Source organism: Mirounga leonina, unplaced genomic scaffold (assembly GCF_011800145.1).
Source record: "Mirounga leonina isolate KUSES-001 unplaced genomic scaffold, KU_Mleo_1.0 Mir_169, whole genome shotgun sequence".
Lineage (NCBI taxonomy): Eukaryota > Metazoa > Chordata > Mammalia > Carnivora > Phocidae > Mirounga > Mirounga leonina.
In genome coordinates this window covers 15,404,542-15,420,828 of record NW_023270431.1, presented here as the reverse complement: position 1 = coordinate 15,420,828, position 16,287 = coordinate 15,404,542, and the positions used below count along the sequence as shown (strand labels likewise).

Genomic DNA, 16,287 nt, shown 5'->3' with positions numbered 1-16,287 from the left:
AGAATTTTTTTAATTGCAAGCTCAAATTAATTACTTCATTCAGTAATATTTTATATGGACACATTGAAACAGGGTTTGAAATAAGACCTCATGGTCTCATGGCTTGTAGTGTTGAGACAAATTTTATTTTAATTATTTGAATATTCTCTTTCCAGTAATCACAAAAGGAGATTACCCAACCCATCTAGAATTCTTGGGGGAGAGATGAGAGATAGTATGATTTATCTGGAGATTTCTGGCAGAGATCAAGTTGGAGAAAAAAAAAATAAAAGCAAGCAAACATCTGTCACTGTTGTTTGTGATAATAACCAAGGCACTAGGAAATGATTTTAAAAGAAATAATGCCTAAATCAGTGATTTAACGCAAGACAGTGGGAATGTTGGAAAAACTGCAAATAGGAATTAACTGTGCTTACCGAACGAGTGTCACTGGCAGGGAGAAGGTGTGTTGCTGGGTCCACTGGGACAAGAACAGGAAGCAGACAAAGCAGCAAGTCTTTTTTCATCCTCTAGCTTTCCAGCCTCCCTCCCTCTAGCACTCCCTACTGGCAAAGTCCAACAGGGATCCAGCTAGATAAAGCAGAAATGAGTTTACAGACCTCCAGCTCCAGCACCACGAAGAGCAGTATAGAAGATTGAGTTTAAAATTTACTTATCCCACACACAGGCCACTGATATGAGAATATTTAATATAATTAAGAATTTTATTTTTATTTATTTTTTATTTTTTTAAAGATTTTATTTATTTATTTGAGAGAGAGAATGAGACAGAGAGAGAGAGCACGAGATGGGGGAGGATCAGAGGGAGAAGCAGACTCCCTGCTGAGCAGGGAGCCCGATGCGGGACTTGATCCAGGGACTCCAGGATCATGACCTGAGCCGAAGGCAGTCGCTTAACCAACTGAGCCACCCAGGCGCCCCTATAATTAAGAATTTTAATTTTACCTTAAGTAAAATCATGTCCCTTAGAGTACGGAAACCACTATGCATATTTTCCTATTGGGCTTGCTTCCCTCTACGCCCCTCCCTTAGGTTGCCTTTGGTCATGCTATACTTAGTACTCCTTCATTCAAAATGGAGAAGGAGAAATGGGGAAGAGTAGATATAAGAGTATATAGAAATTACAGTATAAAGAGAGGGTTAGATACCACACCAACTTCTAGCCTATATTCTGCAAAATGTAACTTTCTGTGAACACAAATGCCTTTGTGATCTTGAACATGATATTTCATTGCTCATCAAACCTTCCTTTCAACCCATTATGCATAGCAGAAAACATGTTCACATAAACATATGATCATATAAACATATAAACGTATGGTCTAAAACTGCAAGCACACTTTTTGTTTTATATTAAAAATAGAATTATTACGTATGGTTTATATGTGGTTTTCTTATTTTTATATAAAATATTGCCCTTCCCCCCACCCAGGTGCTCCAAATTTAATCTGTGATTTTGAGCAACAATAGCACAGAGACACATAACCCATGGATACATTGTTTAAGAGGCCTAACAGTGATACACATACCACTTAAATACATAAGTGAGGTTGACTTTGTTAGATAGAGGTAAAAATGTATCTAGAGACTCACATCCATCAATATGAGCATATGAAAAATTATTCGAAGCTATACCACACAGCAGAAAAAGTGCAAGATGGTAAATCTGAAGACTACTGTTATGTCTATGTCGTCCATTTGTGAAGCCTTTGACAAGGTACTGGACTTTTTCCAGATTTTGCCATCATTTAAATGGTGACCATGCTCAGTCTGCGTAGGAGACTAATGCTTGGGTGCCGATTCTGTAGCAAGCACATGTTTTTAAAGGATTTACAACTCGATGGGCTATCATCATTTCATATAACAGAAAAGAAAACTAAACTTCAAAAGAAGTTTGAAATAGACAAATAAAAGGCCAAAGTCACAGCACTCGATGGTAGTGACACTGGAACCAGCCATCCTCTCTCCAGTCTAGGATAAAATAAGTAATGTGAGTGATTATACTTGTAAACTCTGAAGTGTTATATTAGTCTAATGAATTCAAGCAAATTTCTCACTCAGCTTTCATCATTTTAAATCAAGAAAGAGATTTAAAAAAAAATCTGTCATGCTGTGAGCAGCAAATCTTAACACAAAAATTCAATCCTCTAAGAGAAGGAATTGTGTTTTGTCTTTTTCTTTTTCCCCCTCCAACTTAGTTTGTTAAAATTCACTTTATTTTTTGACATGGGTTGAAATTATCTTAACAATCACTCAGTTTTTCACTTCTTGAAAGTTTTGCATGAAGGGAAAAATGGTATTCATTAAAGTCATTTCAAAGTGTGTTCCATCCACTAGAGAAATGAGAAGGCCTCATTGTTCCAATATAATCCATGCTTGGACCATCTGATAGCATTTTTTTAATTGGCAATGTCCTCCTCCAATCCTATTCTTATTTATTTATTATTTTTTCATCCTATTTTTAAAATATACTTTTTTCCCCAAATCTAGTTCACAATTCACATACTCTATACTTCATTTGATTTCTTCTTTAGTTGAATTCCAGCAATATTTGAAGTCCATGCCACCTTATTTAACAATTATGTATTAAAAACGATTCACTATAAAAGGAGGTTAATTTTCATAAGACATGCAGTATTTGATGGTAACACTCAGGTTTGTTTCACATTGTAACCGTTTTTTTTTTTTTTTTTTCCAGTGTATTATTGTTTCTGCAGGATGATTATAAATACCTTGAAACAAGCTGTATTTTCATTATTATGTCAAAAGCTTTTAGCAACAACCGTTATATTGTGGTTATTCCATGAATTCAATCAGCGTCATTATTTCAACAAAATTTTATTGGTATAATTGTTCTTCAAACCTTCTTAGTATTATTTATATAGACTCAGCTTCAGTCTCTATTAGTAACCTTCTTTTAAAATATATATATTATGCTGAGGAATTCTTAATCTCAGGAAACAAAATGAGAGTTACTGGAGTGGGGGGGTGGGAGGGATGGGGTGGCTGGGTGATAGACATTGGAGAGGGTATGTGCTCTGGTGAGCACTGTGAATTGTGCAAGACTGTTGAATCACAGATCTGCACCTCTGAAACAAATAATGCAATATATGTTAAGAAAAAAAAAAGAAGATAGCAGGAGGGAAGAATGAAGCGGGGGGACTCGGAGGGGGAGATGAACCATGAGAGACGATGGACTCTGAAAAACAAACTGAGGGTTCTAGAGGGGAGGAGGGTGGGAGGATGGGTTAGCCTGGTGATGGGTATTAAAGAGGGCACGTTCTGCATGGAGCACTGGGTGTTATACGCAAACAATGAATCATGGAACACTATATCAAAAACTAATGATGTAATGTATGGTGATTAACATAACAATAAAAAATTAAAAAAATAAAATATATATATTATGTTTAAAAAGTTGAAGAAAAGAATGCATAAGAAATAATGAAATAACGTCTTTCATCCTTTCATTGCATTTCTATAATCATTTTAATGAAAATATTTAAATGCTGTAAACTAGTTACTTGTGGGAAAGAATAAGTGAAAAACAAATCAGGCAAAATGATTCTCGTTTGAAGCCAGATTGTATATTAACAATCAAAAGTCATTATTACCTGGATGGCAATGACCAGCTGAAAGATAGTTTTTTCTCTCCTTGTTCCGCAGATGTCCCTCAGCAACCAAGAAATATCCATTCCCGCATATTACCACTATTGGTGCCAATCAAAGAGCAGAGGAAGTTTCTGTTAAAGTAGAAAGGTAGATTATGTAAGCGTCAACTTTCCCCGAGACTTCCTTTCAATCTGGACAAATTCAGGTCAATAAATCTGAACCCCATCTGAGATTGGGCCTGTGGAACAGTCATTGTTGGGGTCAGATTCATACCAGCCCTATCCTTCAATCACTGTGCTGACCTGAATAAATTCAATCAGAAGGCTTTATTCAGTTCCAACTGAAAAAAAAAAAATCTCTTAAAAAGTAAAAAGAATCTCTTTTTATACCTCTACCCTCACACTTACAAGGGCTATCAGGAGAAAAGGATTGTCAGAATAGATCACGATCCCAATACCACAGTTTTAGAATCCGCTTATCCAGGTAAGGGTTAATGCACTTCACCTGGTAAACTGTAAAAGAAACAGTAGTCATTGCCCTGCTAAACCTTGGAAGAAATGAAGAATTTCAGTCTTTGGTGCTGTCAAACTGACACCATTCATCATCCTTGAATTGGCTTGTGGCTTTAAAATAAATAAAACAAACCAGAGATCCTCTTCAGACCCCTGTAATAAAGGCAACTCCCTACTCCAGCTCATCTTGGTTTTGGAGTTGATAGCAAAAGAAGATTTCAGGTCCTTAATACTCCCAACACTGCAACTCACACTGGAGTCAAGCAATCTCAGGGAGTTACTGAACCAGGTATTGATTGCAAACACTAAAGTTGTTTGTTATTTGACTTTTCAATTTTCAAGGAATAAGGTGAAATTCACATCTCTCCAAAATAAAGCATGCTCTGGTTCTGGGAAGCCAGAGTTTACGTGACCTGAGTTCATTTGAAGAGAGTAATTTATATTGACATGAGTAAACAATAGCGGGGAGTTCTAACTATCTAAACACGATATGTAATACTCTGAGAAAAAATCTGGACCATGTTGTAATGTCGCCTGTATTTTATGTAATGAACAACTACAGGAACAAAATCTGTTCAAAATCACTCACCCACTCAGGTTTTTAAAGCTGGATTTGTCAAATAGCTTCCTGGCATCAGTTAGAGACACAGGAGCAGGTCATGTAATCAACTGTCTCCTTGCTAAACTTGCCTGGTAAACTTGAAAGCAAATGATTAACAAAGGATATCAGCATGACATTGTGCCCTTTTATCAAGCCTCTCTTCATGAGAAATAATATATAGCCAGTGAGTTTTTAGAAAAGCACAAACCAACTTACTAGGTGTGAGAGAGAATATTTCTGCATCTTAAATTAATTTGTAAATAGAAGCCTCCCCAGCTGTTACAGATTAAGTCCTGCTCACTGCTTCTTGTAGATGTTTCTGGACTGAGTGCATTTGCAGGTTTTGTCTCCTTTCGTTTATGCTGAATCTTAACTAAACCAACTCCTTTGAATTAACCTAATAGTGGTTGACTATTAAGGGCCGCCCTCCTAAATTCCCTCTTTTACAGATCAGACTTTTGTTTCTAGGGGGTCAACAGGAGTATTTATGTTATTCAATCTAGAAATAAAGACTTAAATTCGAATTAATGTGCTTTAATTTTAAGGATCAAAGACACCTGCATAGAAGAATGGTAAAAACCAGCTTTTATTTCAGCAAATGACCAAACAGAAAAGAGAGTTGCATAGCTCAAAGGAAAGAGCATGGACCAGGAGTGAGGAAGTATTAGTCCTGATCCCTGCCACTTATGAGCTCTGGGAACTAAGAGCAGGCATTTGGCTGAGTCTCACTTTCCTTATCTCAAAAGTAAGGATGATGGGCTGAGATCCTGTCTAGCATTAAAATTCTGTGGTGAGCTAAGGCCCACATTGAGCTATTTTGGATTTTACTATCCTAAAGGGATAGCAATAAATTTACCTTCCTTACGTAGAACTCTTAGTAGAGGCATTTGTGAGTAATGGAATTTTATAATAACCTGGTCCCACATTTACACAGACCATTTCACCAGTATCTTTTCGCTTCCAGAAATCTACTTTATTTTCACTGCTGAGACCTAAAAATTCTACTTTTAGCAATGATGTGAGAATTAATTACATTAATGAAGATGTTATTGAAATCCAACATGATTTCTGGATTTTGAATGCCAGTTTCTTATCCAAAGTATAGGAGTGTATACAAAATCTTATTCCGCATGTTATGTAATGTATCTATTGTTGTTTATGTGTTGTAGTAGACTCAAAAATGATCCCCCAAAACAGTCACTGGGACCTGTGCATGTTACTTTACATTAGGAAAAAAAAGGTCTTTGTAGATGTGATTAAATTAAGGGTATAGAGATTGGGAGATTATTTTAGGTTATCAAGGTGGGCCCTAAATCACATGTATCTTTGTAAGAGGGAGGCAGATAGAGATTTTACACAGAAGAGAATAATGCAGTGTGACAATGAAGGCAGAGTGATGTGGCCACAAGCTGAGGAATATGGGCATTCACCAAAAGCTGGAAGAAGCAAGGAATGGATTCTCCCCTAGATCTTTTGGAAGATGGAGGACCCCAAGAACACCTGATTTCAGCTCAGTGAAACTGATTTTGGCCTTCTGGTCTCCAGATGTGTGAGAGAATACATTTTTGTTATTTTTGGTCATCAGGATGGTGGTCATTTGTTACAGCAGCCCCCGGAATCTAATACATATACCAATATTTTTTTTTTCATTCATTATCTAAGAACAATGCAAATTTTGATGCCAGAGATTTGGTAAAAAGCTGGGCTACCGGTGCCTTTGTCTCTATGTCACTTCTATTGGTATCTCTTACTTATTACTTATAGATCTCACTTAACGAGACTACTTAATGAGAATTTTTTTTTTTTTTTGAGAGTAGTCTTAGGAAAACATAGTATTCATGAAGGTATGGTATGACACTTCTGATAATGAAGATTATACAGTGAGTTTTTCTTGGGCCTTGGTCTCCAGGAAGCTGAACAAGAAATATAAATGGTTTGCCTCTTAACCATCTGTATGTGGTTATGGGCTCTCTCTCTCTCTCTCTCTCTCTCTCTCTATATATATATATATATACATACACAGAGCTTTTCTTTTCTATCAGGTTGAATTTCTCTTTATATTTCCCTGGACTGAACCCACATTTCTATTTTGATTTTACTGTTTTATTATAAAAGTCTCTTATAAAGTCATCTTAAAATTCTTTCCAGTTCAAGAAAATATACGAACACTAAATAAATAATCTAAGTACCACAGGGTAAATTCTATCGAACAACTACAGATTCATTAGCCACAGGCATTGAGATGGCTGTAAGTACAAATTATAGGTGAAAATTAAAAAGTGTTCTGTCTCAGTGGATAGAAAATTAAAATGCTCCATAAATGGTCTTCAATCCAGACATTATTTTTTTTAACAAGTCATCCCGAATACTTATCTATATGAATATCTGTATGAATTTCTAGGTGAAATTCCATGGTCATTTTATTCTTCTGTAATCATATCACTCTGTTAAGTTAATAAATATAATTTAACAATAAGTATATCATATGACATAGTTAAGAGGCAACCTTATTTTTTACTCCCACTGCCCATTCAAAATGTATTCAGTGAGGATATTCCTTCAGGGATGAAAATAGATATAGGCACCATGACTTTTCTTTCATTCTTATATAATAGGTCTTCCATTAAAAAGTTAATGGACGATGTGTTGAACATTGTCTCAAATTGATAAATAGGATGTCTGGTCCTATATTAATAAAAGCTGTGAACTTGATTTACTTTCCCAGCCTTAGATATGGAAGTCTGCAGTAGAAAGGGGCCACGCCTGGTTTTTCCTTCCTTCCTTTCTCCAAGCCTGAACCATAACATCACCCTTCGCTCCTCACTTGTTAGCTCCCTCCGTTTGGCTAGCTGCTGATTTTTAGGTTCACAGAAAGGAGAAATAAGAAATAAGAAATGGAAGTGAGGGAGTTGGAGAATTTTGACTTGAAATTGTACCATCATTACCTGGCCAACTGTGCTTTCTGGGTCTAGCAGATGATTCTTCTCTTCCTAGTGTCCTTTCATGGACTTTTGGGGGTTCCTGTGCCCTCCTTTGGTTCCCTTGACATCAGCAGATGAACCACTGATCTCTCTTCTGAAGAGTCATCAAGACTCAAGCCAGCTTCCAGCTTACCACATCCAGCCTTATTTGGCTGGGGTCTTTTTGCCCCTAGAAGAGCTGTATGGGATAGTACCCAAGGTGACCCCAAGCTGACCTTTTTGCCCTGCCCACCTCTGAGAGAGCAGCTCACTGGTCACATAGCAGCAGTCTGCTGATTCTGTCTAAAGGCAGTTGTTAGACTCTCTCTGCATCCCTACATTGTCTGGCAGTTAAGCCTATCCACCATCTGCTTAACTATTTCAGGCATGATATATCATTTGTCTGTGTGGCTCAACTACAGAGAACACATTTCAAAGCGGTCAGAGTGGTTCTCTTGAAACCTGTTACCCCTTGAAAGGCTTGAGATGAGGAGAAAGACACTCTTCCATTAGGGTGAGTGAAAATAGTTTTCCCCAACAACATTTTCCTTATGACGTCTTTACTCTTTCTCCACACTCTAACCTTTTTCATTGGTCCATGATTTGTTGAGAAAATTCAAGCGTCACAGAATAAATTCACAGAGAAGTTGTTTGAATATCTGCATATGTGTAACCCTCTCACACCTCCTGTGGTGTTTGCTCTCTTCAGTACTGAGACGCATTTTCTGGAGTAGAAAGAGTTGCATTCAAACATTCTAAGAACTTGTAGTCCTTCAACCTTGGATGTGCACAAAATCACATAAAAGGTATTCTAGAACACACGGGCCTAGAACCCCTTCTCAGACTATGAATCACAACCTCTGTGGTCCAGTAACTAAAAATCCAAATTTTGAAGGCCTGAGAGAGAATCCTGAAAGCTGTTAGGGTTTTGCTTCTTTGGTAGGTACATTCATGGAAGCATAAATGTTGTGCCACTCATGACTATTTGGGCCTCTCTGGTGGAAAAGTCATAGATTTGTGAATGATGTTTTTATAAACTATTCTGTAGAGTTTGTGCCCTAATATTTTATATTTTTTTTTATAAAAATGTGGCAAATTCTTAACATTGTGGTAGAGAAATTATTACTCCATGAAGTCTTATGCCTTTAGGCAATTTGGATTTTCCTTTTGATTTCCTTTTACTGCATAGTCATTTAGCAGATAATCAAATATGTATCACATATATTTCTTGGTATGTATCATTGCTAAAGGGGCTAGCATTAGTGGGGAAACCATATTTCTCCTCACTTTTTCAATTCAGACCCTTTTCTAGGGCTTATATTCCCCTAAACAGAGTCATAGTAGTGAAATATGTTTTGATTTACTTTCAGAGAAATAAAAATTTCCAGGGAAGTCTGTCCCCAAATGTATACTATGAAAAAAATATGCTATATGATATTCTACCTAAGAATTGTAATTAAACACTTCAGGAAACCAAATAAAATTTATCAGAAAAAAAAAAAAAGCATTTGCTCTGCTGGTTCATTTATGCCATCCTGCCTTTGGATAGAATGCAAAAGCCACTTGATATTGCTATGAACACTTGGGCAGGGTCAACATTGAATTTCCAAATCAATCTGGAAAGTAAAAGATACCTCATGCAAGTACTTCACTCAAGGCCTTGTTTTGATATGAATTTAAACTCTGCTCACCCTTGAGAATCTTAAATCACAATGTTAAAACTGGAATCAAACAAAATTATATTTAAGTATTTCCATGGGCAGATAAAAGTTCATATTTAAACTCAGGAATAGCAAGAAGTCACCCATGTGGAATGACTTAGGGGGCTGTGTGGGTAGGGCCAAGTTCTCACTCACAAATATCTGTGCCAGATATTTTAGCCTTTGAGTAGTTCTCCTTGATTTCTCTCTTAAAATACAAATATTCTGCACTCTCAATTAGCACATTATGATGAAAAACACTTTACTGGGAATAAATTTGCCAGATTGATTTTCATTTTGACAAAGGGATAGATGACAGATAAAAGAACTGAGAATCTGGAAACTCAGCAATGGTAATGAAGAGAGAGCAGAAGCCCAAAGATATTCTTGATTTCCTTCAAAGATTTGTCTTGGGACAACTCTTTTTATTTTAAATCTCATTTGTCCCCATGATTGTAACTACCATTGTATTAGTTATCTATTGCTATGAAACAAATTACCTCAGAACTTAGTGGCTTAAAATAGCACACCACATTTACTATCTCATAATTTTTGTGGGTCAGAAATCTGGCTCTAGTTTAGTTGGGTCTTTGGCTTTGTGGTCTCCTGTAAGAATGCAACCAAGGTGTTAGCCAGGGTTGGAGTCTCACCTGAGGCTTCCTAGGGAAGAATCCTCTTTGAAGCTCATACTCATGGTTGCTGGCAGGATTCAGTTCTTTAAGAGTTGTTGGACAAAAGGCCTCAGTTCCTCACCAGCCAATGGCTGCAGGCTGTCCTCAGTGCTTCATCAAATCCAGTAAGAGAAGAAATCTGTTAGCCAAGTGGAAGTCGAACTTTTTCTAACCTAATTATGGAAGTGCCATCCTATCACCTTTGCAATAGTATAGTGGTTAGGAGCAAATCCTTGGTTCAGTTCACTCTCAAGGGGAAGGATTACACAGCATATGAATTCCAGCAGATAGGAATCATTGGGGGCCATCTTAGAAGTCTGCCTACCAAAACCATCAACATGCAAAGGACCCTTAAATCTAAAACTTCAGCTGAACCAAACAAACACATGTGGATTCACTCAAGAACTATAGTCTAAATATCCAAATCTGCTTCTTTTTCTAGTCTTTTCACATTTCAGTTAAGGCATCACTAGCCACTCAGCTTTCCATGCTAGAAATTTGATGTCATGCTCCATAGCTCTCCGTTTTCTCTCACTACGCACATCCAGTTCATCCCTAAGTCAGGTAGGTGCTTTGACAAGAAATTTCTTGAATCTCTCTGATCTACCCAACTCTCACTGTTCTCTACAGATCATCTTTCACTGGGGCCATTGTATGAGCCTTCCAAGACTTCCATGAATCCTCACTCCAATTCACCGCATCCATAACTTGGTACTTTGCTTGGGTTATTTCTTCTCCAAGGAATACTCATTCTTCCAATCATCATTCCTTGCCCAGAAAGCTGGTATTTATTCATTAAAACCAAGCTGAAATTGGTCAAATTAGTGAAAATCTGATTATGTCACATTTGATACAGCAAAGGCGCTGTCTTGGAAATGCTAGAGACAGATGATATATGATCAAAAAGATCACAAGAAAATTTTACTCCAACGAGAAAATGTTTCAGATAAGGGCAAAGATTTGTATTTGTGATTCTTCTAAATTTAACAATAAAAAGTCTACAGGTACTTTAAAGTAAAGTATGCTATCTCCAGTTAGTAAGCATTGTCTAGAAGAGCTACATTTTTCATGACATGGTTTTCTGTTTTTTCTTTTCTTTTTTCCTTTTTTGCTCCTGATCAGTTTAGCACAATGACTAACAAAACACACTAGCATTTAAAAGTTATTTAGCAACAGAAAGTTGAAATAATCCAGTTTCACAAAATTCATTCAATGTAAGAACGTTAAGAAAACTATTCTCTGAAACATTATGGTATAGTAGGTAAAATATGGGGACCAAGAGACCTGGGTTTTAATGCCAATATAAGCCACTAAGTGGCTTTGCTCTTTGGAGAATTATCTTTCCAGGATGGTGAAGGGTCTTCATCTATAGAATAAAGGAATGGGGTTGATCAGTGTTACTCAACCTCTGTTCTTCTGCACCCTACGGTGGCAGTGCTTTAAGCATTCTGAAATGGGGTCTTGATCATAGTAGACTCATTAAATACATATTTATTCTTTTACTGTTCCTTTCCCCTCTCCCACTAAGACCATTTAGTTACCTCCACTAACGATGGCTACTGCCTCTTAGACTCTAACCCTTTTCTTCTGCTGCCACCACCATGTGAAGATAGAGAAGGCTGGACTTTGCAGCCCTTCCTTGCCTCACTGATCCTCTCTCATCCTCTTTGGGCTCAAGACTCTCAGTCTCCGCAGTTTGCTTTCTTCCTAAGCAAATTACTTTTAAGAGAATTTAGGTTTAAGAAGTGTGTGTGTGTGTGTGTGTGTGTGTTTAATTTAAGTACTCATCCTGATAAGGGAAATCTGTGTCTTAAAGATGGCTCACCGAGCCAGCAAGAGTCCCAGCCCCTGCCCCGGGACTCTTCCAGGTCCTTCTTTGCCCCGCTTCGTGCACGCACCAAAAGTGCCAAGTATGCGGAAGTAGAAGTGTGTAAACTTCCCCCTTTGTGCTCGGGGCTCAGACCTTTGGAGACCACTCTCCTCTGAGCCCGCGGCATTAAATAAACCTCCTATCCTCCAAGATCTCCGAGTGCCGCTTGGTTCTTCCGCCTGGCGATCCAATCCAGCTTCCGTAACAATCCTTGTTGACCACTACAAAACCACTAGCTCTAAACAACTCAGAATTTTTATTTATTTATTTATTTATTTATTTATTTATTTATTTATTTATTTATTTATTTATTTATTTATTTAGATTTTATTTATTTATTTGACAGAGAGAGACACAGCAAGAGAGGGAACACAAGCAGGGGGAGCAGGAGAGGGAGAAGCAGGCTTCCCGCTGAGCAGGGAGCCCAATGCGGGGCTCGATCCCAGGACCCTGGGACCATGACCCGAGCCAAAGGCAGACGCTTAATGACTGAGCCACCGAGGTGCTCCTCAGAATTTTTAAAAACAATTCTTATAAATTTAAACTACCCCTTTATTTTTATTTAATACATTGATTTATCCTTTTTGTGTAGTTCAATTTCCTGAGAATTTAGTGTCAAAAAAAAAAAAAAATGAAATCATCTTACAGTAACTGCTTTAGTTAAAAGTCCAAGACTCTAAAGTTGGCAAAGCATGCTGATCATTATATTACTATAGACTTAACATACACATTAGTTTATATTAGGCTAGCCTCAGACTCTGATCACTAGCAGACTGGGAATTTTCCTTATCTCTCCACTCATTCATTAGAGATAGGAAAATATTTTGTTGTTAGGTGTGTTACGATTTAGCATTAATATTTTTGAGGGGCTTTTGTTTTTCTGTCTTTACCTGCTTTATTATTGGTAGAGGTGGAGGGAGGCGTAGGGTTGAGATACAGAAAAGGAAACCTTAAGGATATTATTGAAGAAACATTGTTGCAGACCTACTTGTTTCTTACAGCAGGCTTTACTTGTTTTATTTTGCTGTCAATATAACATCTTATTTAGTCATTAGGGTGATCTATGCCTATAGAGAGCTTTGAGTGAACAACCGAAAAGGGCGCAAGACATGGAAACTGAATGGCTCCTGCATCAAAATGATTTCCTTGATACATGATACATGGAAGCTAAGCAAGTGATTTTATTCTGGGTGTAACAAATGCGACAGTGGACTCCCAGTAGAAATACTCTAGTTCTGGCAATCAGGAAACACCCCAATATTTCACATTTTAAGATCACTTGTAAGCCTGATTCATCACAGGTCTGGATATTTAATTGCTTTGTGCAATAATTGAAAACCTACTTCTTACATGAACCTTGATCCCTTGATGATAAATATAAATTTTACAAGAAGAATCAATATTAGTTTAACAAGAAGAATCGATAGTCTGGCGAAGTCACTGTAATACTAATTTGACATTTTCCGGATTACTCTACATGCACTCAATCTACGTTTATCGAAGGCCTTTTCAGTGACAGGTGCCGGCATCAAAGGGGATGCTACAGGTCTGACTGTTATACAAGGGGATCTCGCCAGGCAGGGGGAGAGACGCTAAGTGAGAAATGGCCAGCACAAGTTCATCTGCGTTAGACACACAAGAAAATCTACCAAAGTACTGCAAAGGGAATAACTGTTGGATAAGAAAGACTAAGAAGCATTGGGTGAAAATCTGCATTAATGTCGTACACCAGGCCAGGGGAAAAAACTCAGTAAAAGCCGACTGTTCAAAAAGTGCTATGAAGTGCCTTGACGCCTACCTCAAATTTGGCTGCGATGGTCAGAGCTATCTGTGAGTTATTTATAGCCCAAGGATTGCCAGACACCATCATATCTGCATTTACTCAACCGAGTTAAATGGATTGTTGGGCAGGAATGCCGAAGTGAAAATATTACAACTTTGGGGTGGGATTTCACTAGTGTTCAATCCTGGCTCTGAAACGAGGCCAATTATTTACCAGCCCTGTGTCTCAGTTTTCTCATTTGTCAAATGGAATAGTGCCTGTCCTATAGAGTACTTGTGATGAATAAATAGAATAGTACAATATTTTGGGGGGCTAAGTACTGAATGAGTCAAGTGAATAAATGTAAAGCCCCACATCTAGTCCAAAAATGTGGACAATCAATGTTAGTCTCTTCTCCTCACATCTCTCTGCTTGTGCTACAATTTCTACTGATTCCATGCTTTTTCAGAAAATGCTAGAAGAATGAGCCTATACACCTAACTGGGTAGCCCTGATCTCCCTTTAGAGGTTTTGCAAAGCTCAGCTCTGACATTAGCAAGCTGAGTGACTGTGGGCTCCAGTCTGTAAAATATAATCTCCCTCATGGAACAGATATGAGAATTATATGAATTCATTAAATTTAGAGCATCTGACACATAGTGAGCCCTTTCTAATTCTTTAATAATATTGAGATATATTTGACGTACATTTTCTAAGTTTAAGGTGTACAACATATTGATTTGATGCATTTATATTGCAAGAGGATGGCCAGTGTAGCATTAGCTAACACCTCTATTACATCACATAACTGTCATTTCATCTAATGTTGGGAAAAATTAAAGTCTAATCTTAGCAAGTTTAATGTCTGTAATACAGTTTTGTTGTCTGTAATCACTGGGCTGTGCATTAGGTCTCCAGGACACAATTACCTACTGATTGCAAGTATGTATCCTTAAACATCTCTCTCATTCTCTCCACCCCCTGGTAACCAGTTTTACTCTCTGCTTTCATGGTTGTGTTTTGTCTTGTTTCAGATTCCTCATGTCAGAGACTTCACATAGCATTTGTCTTTGTCTGGTTATCCTGTAGCATAATGTCCTCAGGAATATTAGCTCAACATAAAACAAAAGGCACCCAGGGTATGGCAAAGAGCAACATTTTTCAGTCAGGAGCCAAAATCTTGGTCTCACCTTGACACCTGTGAAGTTTCTAAGTCAAGGTGATTAATTTACTAAATCTTAGTGTCCTGTTTATAAAATTAGGTTAATATTGTCTACCTGTCCAGCCTATTTTACAGGGACAAACTAAAGGAAATTATGTAAATCAGATGACAAACATATTTTGAGCAATGTTATCATCCAAGACAGAGTTATCTTTATTACAATCTACCGATGTTATAAGAAAATAATTGATTAAACAATTACACATGATTTTAAACTCTGAAGGGCTGAGTCACATCTGTACTCTGTCACATAACCACCGGATCAGGAAGACAAACCATGGAGGTCATCAGCTGCGCTTTGATTTATGCCTGATACTTTATTTTCCTCTTCCATTTGCAACTTTTCTTTGAATAATTACCAATTTGTAAGGATTTTCTTTCTTTCTTTCTTTTTTTTTTTTTACTTTAGATCCTGGCTTTTAAAGTTAAATTCTGAGGAGAAAACTCAAGGAACATTTTTCCCCCCACTTTTTTTGCTAGTAAAATGTAATTATATGAACTTGTAAAGAAGGCCATTTCCACAAGTCAAATATTTAAATTATTCTGTAAAAGCTTAAAATTTCAAGTACTTTAACCTACTTAAAAGGAACAAGTGCTGTGCTGGGATTAAGCCAAACCAATTAATTTGTGGAAAACATACTGAAGATGTTTTTCCATATGCAAGAATGGAAAGTGATAAGGCTGTGGACAAAAAGTGGCTGATCTTCATGGTGAATTAATCTGAACCTTCCCGCCTTTTCCCCCTCAAATGCTCATTGCATGATTTCTTTCCAACTTCATTAAGTGTAAGTCATGTATAAAGGAGATAAACAGGGTTAGAGGAAGAACAAGGGCTGAGAGAAGAGAGGCAGGTTTGCAAGGTGAAAAGACTTGTATTGGTGCCTTGAATTTATGTTTTGTTTAGATCCCTTATTGTTCTGTACATAGGATCTTTTAGATTATGCTGTTCCCTGTGATTTTTTTTAAATTAGGTTTCTTTCTTTCTTTCTTTCTTTCTTTCTTTCTTTCTTTCTTTCTTTCTTTCTTTCTTCTTTCTTTCTTCTTTCTTTTTCTTAAGATTTGTTTATTTATTTTAGAGAGAGAAAGAGCATGTGGAGGGGAGCAGCAGAAGCAGAGGGAGAGAGAGAAATCCAAGCAGACTCTGGGCTGAGTGTGCGGAACCTGACACGGGGCTTGATCCCACAACCTGGAGAGCACAACCTGAGCTGAAACCTAACCGACTATGCCACCCAGGCACTCCAAATGAGGTCTATTTCCATTATTGCCTATGAAGTTGGTATCTTTTTAAACAGTGGGTCTGGACACATTCTAATTGTCCATGATACTGTAGTGGAATTCTCTCTAATTAGCTATGTCACCCTGGCCAATTGTTTCAAA

The 16,287-nt window shown here is 37.4% G+C and overlaps 1 long non-coding RNA gene across 1 annotated transcript in view; it reads right to left on the bottom strand.

Annotated features, from left to right (window-relative positions):
- Window positions 1-915: 915 nt before the first annotated feature.
- LOC118017349 overlaps window positions 916-16,287 on the bottom strand; it is a 70,849-nt gene continuing 55,477 nt past the window's right edge. Inside the window, exons 2-4 of the long non-coding RNA XR_004681123.1 lie at window positions 10,036-10,167; window positions 3,615-3,743; window positions 916-1,971 (exon numbers count right to left, since the gene is read on the bottom strand). This is a non-coding gene — a long non-coding RNA (uncharacterized LOC118017349). The remainder of the gene's footprint in view (window positions 1,972-3,614; window positions 3,744-10,035; window positions 10,168-16,287) is intronic.